Genomic DNA, 18,735 nt, shown 5'->3' with positions numbered 1-18,735 from the left:
ACCCTGAAGTCTGCCTCGATCGAACCAAAGATCCTTTCGGATCATCATCCAATTATGATAACCTTGCAATTCCCGGATACACCAGGTATATCCAAAATATGGAGACTAGACCTGTCAGGAATGGACTGGCCAGCAATAGTGGGACTCAGCTGCCTTATGAGCTGCTGTACCAGGGCTGGCCAGCGGGTGCTCCCAGCAATCAGAGACTCAACCTTGCAGCCAGTCAAACACCTGGAACTAATTATACTGGTGTATTTAAGGGACATTCAGACCTGCAGACTCTGCCTTGGTGTTGTGTTTCTCTTGGGCCCTGTATCCTGTTCCTGCTCTCTGTTCCTGTCTGATTCTTTGCTGACCCTGCTCTGATCCCTGGCTTGTCTGACCATTCTCCTCTGCCTGACCCTCTGTACCACGCTGCCCGCTACCTGCTGAACCTGGCCTGTGACCCCGACCATTCTCCGCTTGCTCCCCCTGTACCTACCTGCCCTATTGATATTGACCCGGCCTGCCTGACGACGCTTGCATTGTATGTACTGTTATCTGTGGGTGGTTGGTTGGGTTTGTTTGCACTGTATTATGTTTTAGTATTGCACTGCGTTTATGTTTGTATTGTTAGTGTTAATAAATTACATTGTTTATAACATATCTGAAGTCTGCGTTTCCCTGCGTCAGTCACACACCTCTGGTCACACCTGGGAGCCCTGACATTACACCAAGGCCAATCCTGACCAGAAGTGGCTGCACAGGGAAGCCATCTTGGCTTGTTGCTGGGAAGGATGGATCTGGATGAGGTTGTGTATTTATCTCTGCTAGTGTTTGATGACAGGGAGTATGCTTATCAAACTCTGAAGGAGTATCCCCGGGATGAACTGCTAGAATGTATCCGGCTCGCTCATGTTCTAGTAGATCAGGGCACAGAGTTCTCTGAGGTGCAGCCATTGATTCAGGTTTGTGCTGAGTTGGTTTCATCTGGTACCCCCGAATGCAGGGATGAATTTTTGCCGCCATTTAGTGCAGACCAGGTAGAGTCCCTGGTGTGGTTATTAGAGGATGATGTGGGTTACTTTCTGGAGCGTTATTCCACATGTTCACCACAGACACTAAGAGATTGTATAAACGCAGTGCAGTCATTGACCAGACAGGCTTTGTGTAAGCTCAGCTTTGTTCAACCCATACTGCAGACATGGACAGACTTGTTGCACCCAGCCTCAGTCAGCTTACAAAGACCCAGTCCTGCTTCTAATCTATTTCCTCAAAGCTCTACTCCTGTATTCCCAACAGCTCCTCCTGACCTGCTATCTACCGCATGTCAGTCCCCTGTTCCCACTCGCTGCACCTATCCTGCCTTTAACCCTGTAAAAAAGTCCTCTGTAGCAACTGTTCCCTCCCCTGTTCCATCCTCCAGTTCTTCTCTGCCTCCAGCTGCTCCATTCGTTTGCAGACCTGCGTTTACTTGCAGTGCTCCAGTAGTTAAAACCAGAAAAAAACGAAAATTCTTTCCAACCAATACCATCCTGCCAGTATCCAAACCAGTGAGCCTGCCTTCCGTGGTTCAGCCTGAAGCCTCTACTCAGCCTGAAGCCTCTACTCGGCCTGAAGCCTCTACTCGGCCTGAAGCCTCTACTCGGCCTGAATCCTCTACTCGGCCTGAATCCTCTACTCGGCCTGAATCCTCTACTCGGCCTGAATCCTCTACTCGGCCTGATGCCTCTACTCGGCCTGATGCCTCTCTTCGGCCTGATGCCTCTACTCGGCCTGATGCCTGTACTCAGCCTGAATCCTCTACTCGGCCTGATGCCTCTACTCGGCCTGAAGCCTCTACTCGGCCTGAAGCCTCTACTCGGCCTGAAGCCTCTACTCGGCCTGAATCCTCTACTCGGCCTGAATCCTCTACTCGGCCTGAATCCTCTACTCGGCCTGAATCCTCTACTCGGCCTGAATCCTCTACTCGGCCTGAATCCTCTACTCAACCTGATGCCTCTACTCGGCCTGATGCCTCTCTTCGGCCTGATGCCTCTACTCGGCCTGATGCCTGTACTCAGCCTGAATCCTCTACTCGGCCTGATGCCTCTACTCGGCCTGATGCCTCTCTTCGGCCTGATGCCTCTACTCGGCCTGATGCCTCTACTCGGCCTGATGCCTCTACTCGGCCTGATGCCTGTACTCGGCCTGATGCCTGTACTCGGCCTGATGCCTGTACTCGGCCTGATGCCTGTACTCGGCCTGATGCCTGTACTCGGCCTGATGCCTGTACTCGGCCTGATGCCTGTACTCGGCCTGAAGCCTGTACTCGGCCTGAAGCCTCTACTCGGCCTGAAGCCTCTACTCGGCCTGATGCCTCTACTCGGCCTGAAGCCTCTACTCGGCCTGATGCCTCTACTCGGCCTGAAGCCTCTACTCGGCCTGATGCCTCTACTCGGCCTGATGCCTCTACTCGGCCTGATGCCTCTACTCGGCCTGATGCCTGTACTCGGCCTGATGCCTGTACTCGGCCTGAAGCCTCTACTCGGCCTGATGCCTCTACTCGGCCTGAAGCCTCTACTCGGCCTGATGCCTCTACTCGGCCTGAAGCCTCTACTCGGCCTGATGCCTCTACTCGGCCTGAAGCCTCTCTTCGGCCTGATGCCTCTACTCGGCCTGATGCCTGTACTCAGCCTGAATCCTCTACTCGGCCTGATGCCTCTACTCGGCCTGATGCCTCTCTTCGGCCTGATGCCTCTACTCGGCCTGATGCCTCTACTCGGCCTGATGCCTCTACTCGGCCTGATGCCTCTACTCGGCCTGATGCCTGTACTCGGCCTGATGCCTCTACTCGGCCTGAAGCCTCTACTCGGCCTGATGCCTCTACTCAGCCGGACGCCGGCATTCAGCCTGATGCCTCTACCCAGCATGATGAACTGATCCAGCCTGACGATCCTATTAGGCCAGTTGACTTGATGCCCGCTGTTGATCCAGATGATCCGGTACCTGATCCGGTGCCCACTGCATTGCCAGATGACGCGGTGCCCGCTGGCAAGCCAAATGACCTGATGCCTGGTGACCCAGTGCCCGCTGTCATACCTGGTGACCCGATGCCCGCTGTCGAGCCAGACAATCCGGTACCTGATGACCCGGTGCCCACTGTCGTGCCTGTTGACTCGGAGCCCACTGCCTTGCCAGATGACGCGGTGCCCGCTGTCGAGCCAAATGACTTAATGCCTGGTGACCCGATGCCCGCTGTCCAGTCAGACGATCCAATGTCTGACCCAGTGCCCGCGGTCATACCAGTTGACTCAGAGCCCACTGCCTTGCCAGATGACGCGGTGCCCGTCGTCGAGCCAAATGACCTGATGCCTGGTGACCCGATGCCCGCTGTCCAGCCAGACGATCCAATGTCTGACCCAGTGCCAGCGGTCATGCCAGTTGACTCGGAGCCCACTGTCGTGCCTGGTGACTCTGTGCCCGCCGCTCCGCCTGGGGGCCCGAGACCTGTCGCTCCACCTGGGGGTCCGGCGCCCGCCGCTCCGCCTGAGGGCCCGAGACCGGTCGCTCCACCTGGGGGTCCGGCGCCCGCCGCTCCGCCTGAGGGCCCGAGACCTGTCGCTCCACCTGGGGGTCCGGCGCCCGCCGCTCCGCCTGAGGGCCCGAGACCTGTCGCTCCACCTGGGGGCCCGGCACCCGCCGCTCCGCCTGAGGGCCCGAGACCTGTCGCTCCATCTGGGGGTCCGGCGCCCGCCGCTCCGCCTGAGGGCCCGAGACCTGTCGCTCCGCCTGGGGGCCCGAGACCTGTCGATCCGCCTGGGGGCCCGAGACCTGTCGCTCCACCTGGGGGTCCGGCGCCCGCCGCTCCGCCTGAGGGCCCGAGACCTGTCGCTCCACCTGGGGGTCCGGCGCCCGCCGCTCCGCCTGAGGGCCCGAGACCTGTCGCTCCATCTGGGGGTCCGGCGCCCGCCGCTCCGCCTGAGGGCCCGAGACCTGTAGCTCCGCCTGGGGGTCCGGCGCCCGCCGCTCCGCCTGGGGGCCCGATGCCTGTTGCCCCGCCTGGGGGCCCGATGCCTGTTGCCCCGCCTGGGGGCCCGATGCCTGTCGCCCTGCCTGGGGGCCCGGCGCCCGCCGCTCCGCCTGGGGGCCCGGTGCCTGCTGCCCCGCCTGGGGGCCCGGTGCCTGCTGCTCCGCCTGGTGGCCCGCTGCTTCGCCTGGTAATCCGATGTGCCTCTGCCCGGAACCCAGCCTGATGTGCCTCTGCCCGGAGTCCAGCCCGATGTGCCTCTGCCCGGAGTCCAGCCCGGTGTGCCTCTGCCCGGAGTCCAGCCCGGTGTGCCTCTGCCCGGAGTCCAGCCCGGTGTGCCTCTGCCCGGAGTCCAGCCCGATGTGCCTCTGCCCGGAGTCCAGCCCGGTGTGCCTCTGCCCGGAGTCCAGCCCGGTGTGCCTCTGCCCGGTGTGCCGCTGCCCGGTGTGCCTCTGCCCGGAGTCCAGCCCGATGTGCCTCTGCCCAGAGTCCAGCCCGATGTGCCTCTGCCCAGAGTCCAGCCCGATGTGCCTCTGCCCAGAGTCCAGCCCGATGTGCCTCTGCCCAGAGTCCAGCCCGATGTGCCTCTGCCCAGAGTCCAGCCCGATGTGCCTCTGCCCAGAGTCCAGCCCGATGTGCCTCTGCCCAGAGTCCAGCCCGATGTGCCTCTGCCCAGAGTCCAGCCCGATGTGCCTCTGCCCAGAGTCCAGCCCGATGTGCCTCTGCCCAGAGTCCAGCCCGATGTGCCTCTGCCCAGAGTCCAGCCCGATGTGCCTCTGCCCGGAGTCCAGCCCGATGTGCCTCTGCCCGGAGTCCAGCCCGATGTCCCTCTGCCCGGAGTCCAGCCCGATGTGCCTCTGCCCGGAGTCCAGCCCGATGTGCCTCTGCCCGGAGTCCAGCCCGATGTGCCTCTGCCCGGAGTCCAGCCCGGTGTGCCTCTGCCCGGAGTCCTGCCCGGTGTGCCTCTGCCCGGAGTCCAGCCCGATGTGCCTCTGCCCAGAGTCCAGCCCGATGTGCCTCTGCCCAGAGTCCAGCCCGATGTGCCTCTGCCCAGAGTCCAGCCCGATGTGCCTCTGCCCAGAGTCCAGCCCGATGTGCCTCTGCCCAGAGTCCAGCCCGATGTGCCTCTGCCCAGAGTCCAGCCCGATGTGCCTCTGCCCAGAGTCCAGCCCGATGTGCCTCTGCCCAGAGTCCAGCCCGATGTGCCTCTGCCCAGAGTCCAGCCCGATGTGCCTCTGCCCAGAGTCCAGCCCGATGTCCCTCTGCCCGGAGTCCAGCCCGATGTGCCTCTGCCCGGAGTCCAGCCCGATGTGCCTCTGCCCGGAGTCCAGCCCGATGTGCCTCTGCCCGGAGTCCAGCCCGATGTGCCTCTGCCCGGAGTCCAGCCCGATGTGCCTCTGCCCGGAGTCCAGCCCGATGTGCCTCTGCCCGGAGTCCAGCCCGATGTGCCTCTGCCCGGAGTCCAGCCCGATGTGCCTCTGCCCGGAGTCCAGCCCGGTGTGCCTCTGCCCGGAGTCCAGCCCGATGTGCCTCTGCCCGGAGTCCAGCCCGATGTGCCTCTGCCCGGAGTCCAGCCCGGTGTGCCTCTGCCCGGAGTCCAGCCCGATGTGCCTCTGCCCGGAGTCCAGCCCGATGTGCCTCTGCCCGGAGTCCAGCCCGATGTGCCTCTGCCCGGAGTCCAGCCCGATGTGCTTCTGCCCGGAGTCCAGCCTGATGTGCCTCTGCCCGGAGTCCAGCCCGATGTGCCTCTGCCCGGAGTCCAGCCCGATGTGCCTCTGCCCGGAGTCCTGCCCGATGTGCCTCTGCCCGGTGTGCTGCTGCCCGGAGTCCTGCCCGGTGTGCCAGTCTTTGATATCCCGCCAGTTACCAGACCCGGGCGGTGGAACATTTTGCCCAGCTAGGACTGTTTGGAGCGTCCTGAGGCCGCTCCTTGAGGGGGGGGTACTGTCAGGAATGGACTGGCCAGCAATAGTGGGACTCAGCTGCCTTATGAGCTGCAGTACCAGGGCTGGCCAGCGGGTGCTCCCAGCAATCAGAGACTCAACCTTGCAGCCAGTCAAACACCTGGAACTAATTATACTGGTGTATTTAAGGGACATTCAGACCTGGAGACTCTGCCTTGGTGTTGTGTTTCTCTTGGGCCCTGTATCCTGTTCCTGCTCTCTGTTCCTGTCTGATTCTCTGCTGACCCTGCTCTGATCCCTGGCTTGTCTGACCATTCTCCTCTGCCTGACCCTCTGTACCACGCTGCCCGCTACCTGCTGAACCTGGCCTGTGAGCCCGACCATTCTCCGCTTGCTCCCCCTGTACCTATCTGCCCGACTGATATTGACACGGCCTGCCTGACGACGCTTGCATTGTATGTACTGTTATCTGTGGGTGGTTGGTTTGGGTTGTTTGCACTGTATTATGTTTTAGTATTGCACTGCGTTTATGTTTGTATGGTTAGTGTTAATAAATTGTTTATAACATATCTGAAGTCTGCGTTTCCCTGCGTCAGTCACACACCTCTGGTCATACCTGGGAGCCCTGACAAGACCCATTTCTCCTTACGGATGCATCAGTTATCCCCCAGATCCGTGATTCTCTGAAGAACTATTTTCAGGAAAACACGTCCACGGAAACGTCCCCTCTCATACGGTGGGAAGCACACAAATGTGTGATACGTGGTCTTCTAATGTCTATCTCAGCGGCGCGAAAACGGCAGGCTCAAGCATTGTTCAACTCTTTATTGCATAAAGTTCGTACACTGGAGTGCTCACATAAACGATCTATGGCCTTAAGATCCGCTACTGAGCTAGAGCATGCACGTAAACAACTCTGCGAGTTCGTGGAAAAGAAAACGAAACGTAATTTTACTCTACAACAAAAACTTTTCTATGAACATGGCAATAAGAGTGGCAAATTTCTTGCCCGGGCTTTACAATCTAAAAAAGCTGTTTGGCACGTATATCTGCTCCATTCTAAACATAGTCGCCTACTGAAATCGTCGTCGGATATTGCGGCGGAATTTGAGGAGTATTACTTTAACCTTTATAACTTACCCCTACCATCCAAACCAACAGGTGATACTAGGCCACGTAAGACCATTATACAGCAATTCCTTACACAATATCTTCCTAAATCGATCTCCAGATCACAAGCAAAGGATTTAGAGGGAGCTCTGACGTCGCTTGAACTACAACAAGCTATTACGCAATTGAAACCTGGTAAAAGTCCAGGACCTGACGGTTTTACCAATTCTTATTACAAGTCTCTTCTTGACGTTTTGGCGCTTCCATTTCTACAGGCCTTCAACTCACTAGAAACGCCAGGGCAGTCTATGCGCCATCTTTCTGAGGCTCACATCACGGTTATACCCAAAGAGAATAAGGACCATACATCCCCAGCGAATTATCGTCCGATCTCTCTATTGAATGTTGATCTAAAGATTTTTGCCAAGATTCTGGCTAACCGTTTACTACAGGTAATAGAATCCATCATATCACCGGATCAGGTGGGCTTTGTTCCGGGGAGAGAGGCCAGAGATAACACAATAAGGGCCATAAATATACATCACTGGTTAACCCAAAATCAACAGTCTGGATTCTTTCTCTCTTTAGACGCCGAAAAGGCGTTTGACAGACTGGCATGGGATTACCTAGAGGCAGTTATGATTGGCATTGGACTGCCTTTGCGCTTTTTGACATTTATTATGTCTTTATATAATGCCCCCACAGCGCGAGTGCGAGTGAATGGATGCCTTTCGGATTCCTTTTCAATCAGCAATGGGACTAGACAGGGATGCCCACTATCACCCCTCTTATTCATTCTTACACTGGAACCTTTCTTGAACTGCATAAAAGATAATGATAACATTAAGGGGATTTTGATCAATGGCAAAATGCATAAAGTGGCGGCCTTTGCTGATGACGTACTACTTTTCCTGACTGACCCACATATCACGATACCCAATTTGTTACAAGATTTCAAAGTATTTCAGTATTTGGCTAATTTTAAAATCAACTTTTCTAAATCCCAAGCACTTAATATATCATTGACTCCAGATGTGATTAGACAAGCGACATCAAATTTTCCCTTTACCTGGCAACGTGAAGCTATCACTTATTTAGGTATCCAACTACCATCCCATCTTACAGAACTGTATACAAAAAATTTTCTATCCCTCTTACGTAACATCTCCAAAGACCTCCAGACGTGGAACAAACCTTGGTTCTCGTGGTTTGGTAGAGCAGCAATTCTTAAGATGAACGTGCTCCCCAGAATATTATATTTACTACAGACAATACCAATTCAATTGCCAAATTTGTTCTTTCAATCGTATAAAACGCTCTGCTCATCCTTTCTTTGGTATAATAAACATCCAAGAAGAATACTTCCAACTCACTACGCCCAAGAAGAATGGAGGTATTGGATTACCAGATATTAACCGTTATTACAGGTCTTGCCACCTAGCTAGGTTAGTAGACTGGACCACGAATCACATTCGTAAGGTCTGGGTTGGTTTGGAGGCTGACTTCTCTCAGACACCTCTCTCCACCTCCCCATGGCTGAAAACTTCCCACGTCCCTTCTGAGTTTCGGAATCACCCACTTATAGGTCCCACATTACGCTGTAGCTCGCAATTATTCCAGAAAAAAGAACTTTCTTCCTCTCCGAGCCCTCTCACTCCGATCAAAATGAATCCAGACTTTGTTCCAGGGATGTCTCCAACCTTTCTCACTGGGTATAACCGTGAAGATAACCTAACAGTACGTCAACTCTTCAAAGATTCTAAGCTCTTATCTAGAGAAGACATTACTCAGGCGTGGCCATCCCTCACTCTAACGCCTTGGATGTATAGACAAATCCACCACTTTTTGCGTAACTCCCCACATTTACAGGATTTTTCAAGACCGCTTACTGCATTTGAGAATCTCTGCTTTACAAACTTCCCTCAGAGGCATGTAATATCTAAGATATATTATTTTTTGGAAAGTTCCAATGCCTCTCATTTGCAGAGGGCCTGTAAAGCCTGGCAACGTGATCTACAAATTCCACTCTCACCAGAGGACTGGGACCAAAGTTATGACCACATGCATAAAGGTTCCATGTGTGTTTCTACACAAGAAGGCAACTATAAAGTATTTTCCAGGTGGTACAGGGTTCCATCTGTGCTTCATAAATTTGATCCTAACGTTCCTGACTTATGCTGGAGAGGTTGCCAGGCAACAGGTACTCTTTTGCATATATGGTGGGATTGCCCGCAACTGCAGCCCTTCTGGATAAAAGTTTTGGACATAATCGCACAAGTTACTACATACGCCCTAGACTTTACCCCAGCACAATGTCTACTCCATCATTCCTCACTTCCTGTGAAGACCTATCGTAAGTCGCTTGCATTACACATGATAAATGCGGCAAAGCAGTGTATTCCTGTTCATTGGCGATCAGACCATGTTCCCACCGTGCGAGAGTGGATTCTTAGGATCAATAGGATCGCGGAAATGGAGGAGCTGATCTCAGTGGCTAAAGAACACCCCGAGCGATTCAGGAAGACTTGGGCTTGTTGGACTCACTTCCTATCTACTGATACTTATCATGGCTTAATGAAGGAATGAGCGAGAAGATTTGGAAACATGGAAAGCCTCTAGAACTTTCACCTCAGGAATAATTCCTTTACTGGACTTTACCGGACTTTAACTGGATTATACCCCTAATTTAAGATAGCATCTGTTACAACCAGGCCGATACTATATGATGTGATTGGTTTGGTTATGCTTATTTAATTCTAATCCTCAACTTCCCCCCACACTCCTAGGGGCCCCCCCCTTTTTTTTTTTCCCCTATTTATTTGTCCTCCGTGTTCCACCCCACCTCATTCTGATATTACTTCCCATACTCTTTTTCCATTTCCACTCGAGTCTCTTTCTTTTCTTTCTCCCTTTTACAGCCCTTTTTCTCATATTCTAAATAGCTATATTTTTCACAAGGTACAGAATACTCTTAGATGTACAAGTGTGATAATACTTTATAAAACTAACCCACGATTTTTGGATACGGATATAGAAGACATCTGTGCCTTGAGATAATACGTTTGTCTTGCACCTCATAGTCTTGATGCTTGAGCTCTCTCTACATAGAGACTAATGTATACCATATTTATCAAAAATTACAGACGGTAAATAGTATTGCTATGGTTATACTTTTTGCATATGCTTTACTGTGGGAATTGGATTCATGTTGATCTAAAATCTATTCTAATGTCCTTTTCCCGTCTGCGATACGGGAGAACATGTATGAAGATGTGCACGGACTGCGATCCGTTTCTGTCTATGATCTGTTTTGTCTTTCTTACTTCAATAAAACTTTTTTGGAATAAAAAAAAAAAAAGAATCAAGCCATGAGCCATTTGAGGAAGCAGAAGTTGGTTGCAGAAGAGCTAATAGGGTGGAATAAAATTTTTCAAAAATACCCAGGACTTCACGAGGAAGAGAGGAGAAACTGCCGGATTTAGTACGTAACTTGTAGATATGTGGGGGTCGTATTGAATGGTTTAATTTCTGTGCCAACATAGTAGACCCTGAATTACTATGTAATAAAAAGGAGGCCTTCGACCAGCGTAGAGATTTTTCAGTTTTCTGGGATAGTAAAATATTCAGTTCTAGACGCTTTTGCGACATCATCGTTTTGTTAAGTAGAGATGGATTGCCATCATGAGCCCTATAATGTGATTCTAATTCTCAGGTTAGTTTCTGAATTTGTTTCCATCGCTCTCTATTTCTAGAAGAAGCCATAGAAATAAGGTGACCTCGCAGGACCGCCTTATGGGCTACCCACAAGATGGCCGGGGAGATATCAGGAGTTGTGTTTGACTGAAAGTATTCTTGAATGGAAGTAACTACTTCATGGCGGGTGTTAGTATCCGTAAGCATAGAGTCGTTAAGTCTCCAGGAGTAGGGAGTAGGGCTAGACCTATAAAAGTGATAGACAGCGCGATAATATTATGATATGACCAGGGGCTTAAATGAATGCAAGCTTTCCTAGAGTTAGCCAGCAGAATGGGGGAGCAATAGATATAATCTAGTCTAGCATAAGAGTCATGTGGGTGGGAGTAAAATGAATAATCTCTAGCTCCTACATTATGTGCCCTCCAGGAGTCTACCAGTTGAAGTGTGTCTTTTTTGGTAAGGGATTTTGGGAAGGCCTGGGAGGATGGTGAGGATGAGCTTTGGTCTAAAAGGGGGTTAGCCACCAAATTAAAATCACCTCCCACCAATAAACAAGGGGATAGAAACCTATAAAGAATTTTGAAAAAATGGGAAAAGAAGGATGCTTGTGCCAAATTTGGTGCATAGACATTAGCGATCGTGAGTTTACGACCCGAGAGGGTGCCTTTAATAATGACAAATCTGCTCTCAGGGTCACGTGCCTGAGGGTTTTTTTTACTACAAACACATGGGAATAACATGCCCCTTCCCTGCTCGTCCCGGGGAACTCTGGTAAGGACCTGCTGATCTACCAGGTCCCCAATTAGGACACGCAGGGCCTGCACCCTTTCCCGATCCTTGGGAAGGTGGGTTACCAGATACCTGGTGGGGAGACTGAAGTTGAACTCCAACCTGTACCCCTTCTTGATCAAGTCCATGATGTACAGATTCGAGAAGATTGAAGCCTACTGAGGGAGAAAGTTCCCCAGTCTTCTTTCCACTGGGACGTTCAAGTCATTGAGATGAGACTTGGTGGGCTTTGAGGAGGATTGAATAAGATTCCTCCTCTTCCCCTATTCTTGTGCCCTGTCCAATGTTTCTTAGGCTGAACCTTTTTAGCCAGCTGGGCATGTGTTTTTCGACAAAAAACCCTACTAGAGTAAAACCTTTTCTTACTCTCTGGGAATGTCCTCTTGTTATGGGCTGTACATTCCAGAGCCTCCTCGAGACCTGGACTAAAAAGATTATCGCCAATAAAGGGTAAGGCACAAAGGTGCAGTTTGAATGCGGAGTTCCTCCTCTGGGTCCTCCTCCCCTTTTAATGCATCTGCTACCTCCGAACCCGCCGATTGGGTCCAAGGAGCCAATGGCAACTGCATTTTTCAACAGGGATCTAAAGGATTGAAATGTAGACAACATGTCATCCTTAATGGAGGTGAGCACTTTATGGCAGGCTGTAAATGACTTATCCTTAATTAGGCTAGCCACACAATTGCAGCATAAGGGTTTTCCCAAGCTGAACCCAATTTAGCTGCACAAACTGCACACTACTTCTCGGGGATCTGACTCTGCACCTTGTCCTGGACTTTAACCTACAATAAGCAAGAAAAAAAAACAATACAGAAAATAATCAGCACAGGGCCCCTCATACAAAAACCACTGTGCTGGGGGAGCAAGAAAAGGAAGTGTGCCCACCAGGGTCAGCAAGAGGGATCAGAGTCCCCAAGCTGACCTTAGAGGAGCCAGTGCCTGAAGGACCAGGATATGCCTGAGAAGTGCCAGCGCCTTCCATCCATCCCTCTTGGTGTAGAGCCACAGGCTCTGCTGGGTCTGTACACCAGACTGGCTGCTTGACCAGATGCCTGTGCTGCTATGGAGACTGGAACCACGAGTCTCTAGCATCCCTCGATGATGTCACTGCAGCCAAAACTTCCGGTTCCTGGACAGCACCTAGAAGTTGCGGCTACTCGCGCGCCTGCTTGGCAGTCATTCTGCCCCACTGTGCATCGGATGCGGGAGCCCCCCCCACACGGGAAGGAATGCAATAGGCATCAAAGGTCCAGGACCACCCAGGACAACCCCAATGGTCATCATGCACTGAGGCATGGAAAGATATCAGGAGCGCAGCCCCACTCCCCCTGAAGGGATCACGTCGGGCAGGAGGAAGTAAGCCAGACCAGGATCCACAAGCAACCTCTAGGGCCCAGGATTTCAAAAATCAGTTCCTTGATGACTGCACCCATCCTTGCAGAGGAAACACTAAAAACTCAGGAGAGAGGCCTGGTGGTCCGCCTTTTATAGTACTGTGCTTACGTGTTTCCTGTCCCAGAGGGAGGAGCTCTGTCTCCGGAAGGATGTCCTGGAGGACGTTTGGAGAAATGAACATTAGAATGACTGAGAGACAAAAGCCAGAAATAGATCAGTGGCTGCATGCACGCCTCATTGTTAGGCTGCAGGTAGAGAGGCAGAGATGAGGCAGGATTTATCATGAAATACAAATTAAAGTGTATTATTTTCAAAACAGCCAAGAATATTTCACAAGGTCTGAAAAGTATGTAAGTCATCGAGTTATTCCCCAATTTAAGAAGAAGAGCATAACTGCAGGTAGTAAATGTAAGAGAGGAGTTGCAGATGATACGATGGTGGGTAGTATGTACAGGAGAGGAGTATGGGGGGTATGACAGTGATCGGTGTGTACAGGAGAGGAGTACGGAGGTATGACAGTGATCGGTACGTACAGGAGAGGAGTACGGCGGTATGACAGTGATGGGTACGTACAGGAGAGGAGTACGGAGGTATGACAGTGATGGGTACGTACAGGAGAGGAGTGTGGAGGTATGACAGTGATGGGTACGTACAGGAGAGGAGTGTGGAGGTATGACAGTGATGGGTACGTACAGGAGAGGAGTACGGAGGTATGACAGTGATGGGTACGTACAGGAGAGGAGTACGGAGGTATGACAGTGATGGGTACGTACAGGAGAGGAGTACGGAGGTATGACAGTGATGGTTACGTACAGGAGAGGAGTACGGAGGTATGACAGTGATCGGTATGTACAGGAGAGGAGTACGGAGGTATGACAGTGATGGGTATGTACAGGAGAGGAGTACGGAGGTATGACAGTGATGGGTATGTACAGGAGAGGAGTACGGAGGTATGACAGTGATGGGTATGTACAGGAGAGGAGTACGGAGGTATGACAGTGATGGGTATGTAGAGGAGAGGAGTACGGAGGTATGACAGTGATGGGTATGTAGAGGAGAGGAGTACGGAGGTATGACAGTGATGGGTATGTACAGGAGAGGAGTACGGAGGTATGACAGTGATGGGTATGTAGAGGAGAGGAGTACGGAGGTATGACAGTGATGGGTATGTACAGGAGAGGAGTACGGAGGTATGACAGTGATGGGTATGTACAGGAGAGGAGTACGGAGGTATGACAGTGATGGGTATGTACAGGAGAGGAGTACGGAGGTATGACAGTGATGGGTATGTACAGGAGAGGAGTACGGAGGTATGACAGTGATCGGTATGTACAGGAGAGGAGTACGGAGGTATGACCGTTCCCAGGGAGGAGTATCTCAGGAAGGGTCTATACTCCACCATAACTCTGGTTCTCGGAGTGTCAGGTCCCAGCGGGTTCTCCTGGTGTCTCTCCTGTTATTCTGTCTCGGACACATCAGAGGAACATGGTGGGAGATCGGCCTGAATGTCCTTCCTAGGAGGGAATACCGGAGCCATTCTGAGGCCCATTTAATGGCCGGCAATGAGGAGGAAACCAACACTGAGAAGTAGATGCTGAGATATATACAGCACGGGGCAGCACAGTGGCTGAGTGGTTAGCACTTCCACCTGGCAGTACTCGGGTTGTTGGTTCAAATCCCAACCATGGCACCACCTGCCTGGAGTTTGCATGTTCTCCCTGTGTGGGTTTCCTATGGGTACTCTGGTTTCCTCCTACACTACAAAGACATGCTGGGAGGTGAATTGTCTCCTACGTTGTCCCTAGTATGTGTATGTATGAATGTGAGTTAGGGCCCTTAGATTGTACGCTCCTCGGGGGCGGGGACTGATGGGAATGTACAATATAGATGTAAACTGACGGCGCTATATAAGTACCTGGAATAAATAATAATAATACACCCAGATCATCGATGACGAGGAGGAAGGTTCGGTCACAGATGATTGGTCCGTCTATAGCAGGGACAGGAGCCGGGACCAGGAATAGGAGATCAACCTGACTTACCCGTGTGCTCTGACATGGAGAAGATCCCATGCTGGCCCTATGGTGGCCGTGTTTTGAGGATGGAGATGACAATCACAGGACCTTCTGGAAGCCGATGGCTGAAAGGAGGAAAGTGTTCCCGGGACAGGAAGTGACACAGGACAGGAAGTGACTCCAGACAGGAAGTGACTCCAGACAAATTTATACAGAGGGTGCAGTATGAAGAGCAGACACTAGATGGTGCTGGTACAAAACAAGCTGAATAGCATGAAATAACAGCAAAAAAAAAACCTAAAAAGCAAAAGACGATGGCAGCTCGTAAAATTCCTATTAACTTCCACTCTACATGTTACATCACATCACGTGACTTCCTCAGGAGTTGGCCATCGGACGTACAGCTGCCTATATATACCATTATAATTCTTAATAGACTAATCGGGCGCCATTATGTTGTAGCCTGTCTGTCCCTTATTTGGCGGCCATTTTCCCTTGGTCTAATATAGTGTTTTTACATTACAGTGCAGTGGATTAGTTCTCCCTCCTCCATTTTGTTGTAGCCCACCTGTCCCTCCTCCGGCGGCCATTTTCCCTTGGTCTAATTAATGTTATCACATTACAGCGCAGATTAGATCTCCCTCCTCCATTTTGTTGTAGCCCGCCTGTCCCTCCTCGGGTGGCCATTTTCCCTTAGTCTGATATGAATGCTGGCACATTATTATTATTATTATTATACAGTATTTATAAAGCGCCAATAGTTCGCTCAGCGCTGTACATTACAAAGGGAGACAGAACATGTGACAGAACAATACCAATACAATGCAAAACATGAGGGGATCAAGGGCCCTGCTCTTTCGAGCTTACAATCTAGGAGGGAGGGGGTGGTGGCACAGGAGGAGATAGCTGTGGGGGATGGAGTGGTAGGAAGAGTGGAGGAGGTCGGCAAGTTAGCAGGGGGTCGGGTAGGCTTCCCTGAAGAGATGGGTTTTCAGGGTGCGCCTAAAGGAGAGGAGAGTAGGTGATAATCTGATGGGTTGGGGCAGGGAGTTCCAGAGGATGGGTGACACCCTGGAGAAGTCCTGGAGGCGGGCATGGGAGGAGGAGACCAGGGAACTAGAGAGAAGGAGGTCTTGTGAGGAGCGGAGTGTGCGTGCTGGGCGGTACTTGGATATTAGGTCAGAGATGTAGTACGGGGCAGTATGGTGGACAGCTTTGTACGTCAGCGTTAGGATTTTGAATTTGATCCGTTGTGCAATCGGAAGCCAGTGGAGGGATTGGCAGAGGGGGGTGGCGGAGATGGAGCGGTTGAAAAGGTGAATGAGTCTGGCAGCCGTATTCAGGATGGACTGAAGCGGGGATAGCCAGCGGCGAGGCAGGCCAGTGAGGAGGGAGTTGCAGTAGTCGAGTCGTGATATGATGAGGGAGTGGATGAGCTGTTTAGTGGTTTCTGGGGTTAGGAACGTGCGGATTTTGGCGATGTTGCGGAGGTGGAGTCTGCACGAGTTTGTTAAAGATTGGACTTGGGGCTGGAAGGATAGGTTGGAGTCCAGAATGACACCAAGTACTCTGGCCTGCAGGGCGGGTTTGATGGTGGCGTTGTTGGATGTGACGGAGAAATCAATGGGGGGTGGTGTCCGGGCTGGGGGGAAGACAAGAAACTCGGTTTTGGAGAGGTTCAATTTAAGGAAGTGGAGCGACATCCAGTCTGATATGTCGCTCAGTAGGTGTGTGATTCGGGCTGAGACCAAGGGGGTGAGGTGGGGGGTTGAGAGATAGATTTGTGTGTCGTCGGCATAGAGGTAGTAGTTGAAGCCGTGAGAGTGTATGAGTTGGCCAAGGGAGGAGGTATAGATGGAGAAGAGAAGGGGCCCATTTTGTCCCCTGATATTGGACATTAGCCGGGTGATTGTATACACACAGCGGGCAGATCTCAATCAATGTCACCCACTAGTGTATACTGTCACGGGGTTGGCCAGCCAATCATGTGGCTCCTATTCTGTCCTTCCAATGACCATTCCTAGTACATAGGACTCATCTTCCATACTACATTCATGATACAACAAGATGGAAACTCCCAATATACAGAGAAAATCTCCCATAAAATACATAGAAATCACATCTGCCCTAAAGGGCCATAAACATAAGAAGATTGCCCCCGACGCCCCCAGATTCATCTACAATACTAGCCAAGGTGTCATTGGTCCCCCTAATACACGGACAGTACCTGTTTCATGTACAGGAATGAAGACAACACAAGCTGCTGGTGTGAGGAATCATGTTGTACAACAGAACTGCATCCAGGTCAGCATAGAACAGGAAGCAGGAAGTAGAAGGCCATGCAATATTCCCGGATACAAGTCGGGTCACAGGATTTGTACAATGACTCTATAACAGTTTCCATCTTGTTGTATCATGAATGTAGTATGGAAGATGAGTCCTATGTACTAGGAATGGTCATTGGAAGGACAGAATAGGAGCCACATGATTGGCTGGCCAACCCCGTGACAGTATAGACTAGTGGGTGACATTAATATTATTATTATTATTTATAAAGTGCCAACAGTTCCTCAGCGCTGTACATTACAATGGGAGACAATACATGCGACAGTACAATAACAATACAATACACTACATGAGGGGTTCGAGGGCCCTGCTCCTTAGAGCTTACAATCTAGGAGGGAGGGGTTAGTGGTACAGGAGGAAAATCTGTGGGGGATGGAGTGGTAGGAAGAGTGGAGGAGATTGGCAATTAGCAGAGGGTGGGGTAGGCTTCCCTGAAGAGGTGGGTTTTCAGGGTGCGCCTAAAGGAGAGGAGAGTAGGTGAAAGTCTGATGGATTGAGGTAGGGAGTTCCAGAGGATGGATGACACCCTGGAGAAGTCCTGGAGGTGGGCATGGGAGGAGGAGACCAGGGAACTAGAGAGAAGGAGGTCTTGTGAGGAGCGGAGAGTGCTTGTTGGGTGGTACTTGGATATTAGGTCGGTGATGTAATTTGGGGCAGTATGATGGACAGCTTTGTACATCAGTGTTAGCCTTTTGAATTTGATCTATTGAGCAATCGGAAGCCAGTGGAGGGATTGATAGAGAGGGGTGGAGAACACTGATTGGAGGCCAGTGGAGGGATTGGCAGAGAGGGGTGGAGGACACTTAGTGGAGGCCAGTGGAGGGATTGGCAGAGAGGGGTGGAGGACACTGAGTGGAGGCCAGTGGAGGGATTGGCAGAGGGGGGTGGAGGACACTGAGTGGAGGCCAGTGGAGGGATTGGCAGAGGGGGGTGGCAGAAGCGGAGCAGTTGGTGAGGTGAATGAGTCTGGCTGCCGTGTTCAGGATGGACTGAAGTGGGGATAGCCTGTGGCGAGGCAGGCCAGTGAGGAGGGAGTTGCAGTAGTCGAGTCGTGATATGATGAGGGAGTGGATGAGCTGTTTAGTGGTTTCTGGGATTAGGAAAGTGCAGATTTTGGCGATGTTGCGGAGGTGGAGTCTGCATGAGTTAGTGATTGGACTTGGGGCTGGAAGGATAGATTGGAGTCAAGAATGACGTCAAGTACTCTGACTTGTGGGGTGGGCTTGATGGTGCCATGGTTGGACATGATGGAGAAGTCCGTGGGGGGTGGGATCCGGGCTGGGGGGAAGACTTGTAGCTCGGTTTTGGAGAGGTTCAGTTTAAGGAAGTGGAGTGACATCCAGTCTGATATGTCATTCAGTAGCCTAGTGATTCGGGCAGAGACTAAGGGGGTGAGGTGGGGGGTCTAGAGATAGATTTGCATGTTATCAGCATAGAGGTGGTAGTTGAAGCCGTGAGAGTGAATGAGTTGGCCAAGGGAGGAAGTGTAGAT

The 18,735-nt window shown here is 51.7% G+C and overlaps 1 protein-coding gene across 1 annotated transcript in view; it reads right to left on the bottom strand.

The window, feature by feature from the left end:
- Positions 1-15,115, bottom strand: part of LOC149470602 (uncharacterized) — a 182,317-nt gene extending 167,202 nt beyond the window's left edge. The window contains exon 1 of the mRNA XM_089661908.1: positions 14,925-15,115. The gene's annotated coding sequence lies outside the window, so the exon portion shown is untranslated. The remainder of the gene's footprint in view (positions 1-14,924) is intronic.
- Positions 15,116-18,735: the final 3,620 nt, after the last annotated feature.

Source organism: Staurois parvus, unplaced genomic scaffold, assembly GCF_062004578.1.
Source record: "Staurois parvus isolate SC_StPar_1 unplaced genomic scaffold, SC_StPar_1.0 ptg000035l, whole genome shotgun sequence".
NCBI lineage: Eukaryota > Metazoa > Chordata > Amphibia > Anura > Ranidae > Staurois > Staurois parvus.
Note: the sequence above shows the minus strand (reverse complement) of the source record. Positions and strands in the feature narration are given on the sequence as shown.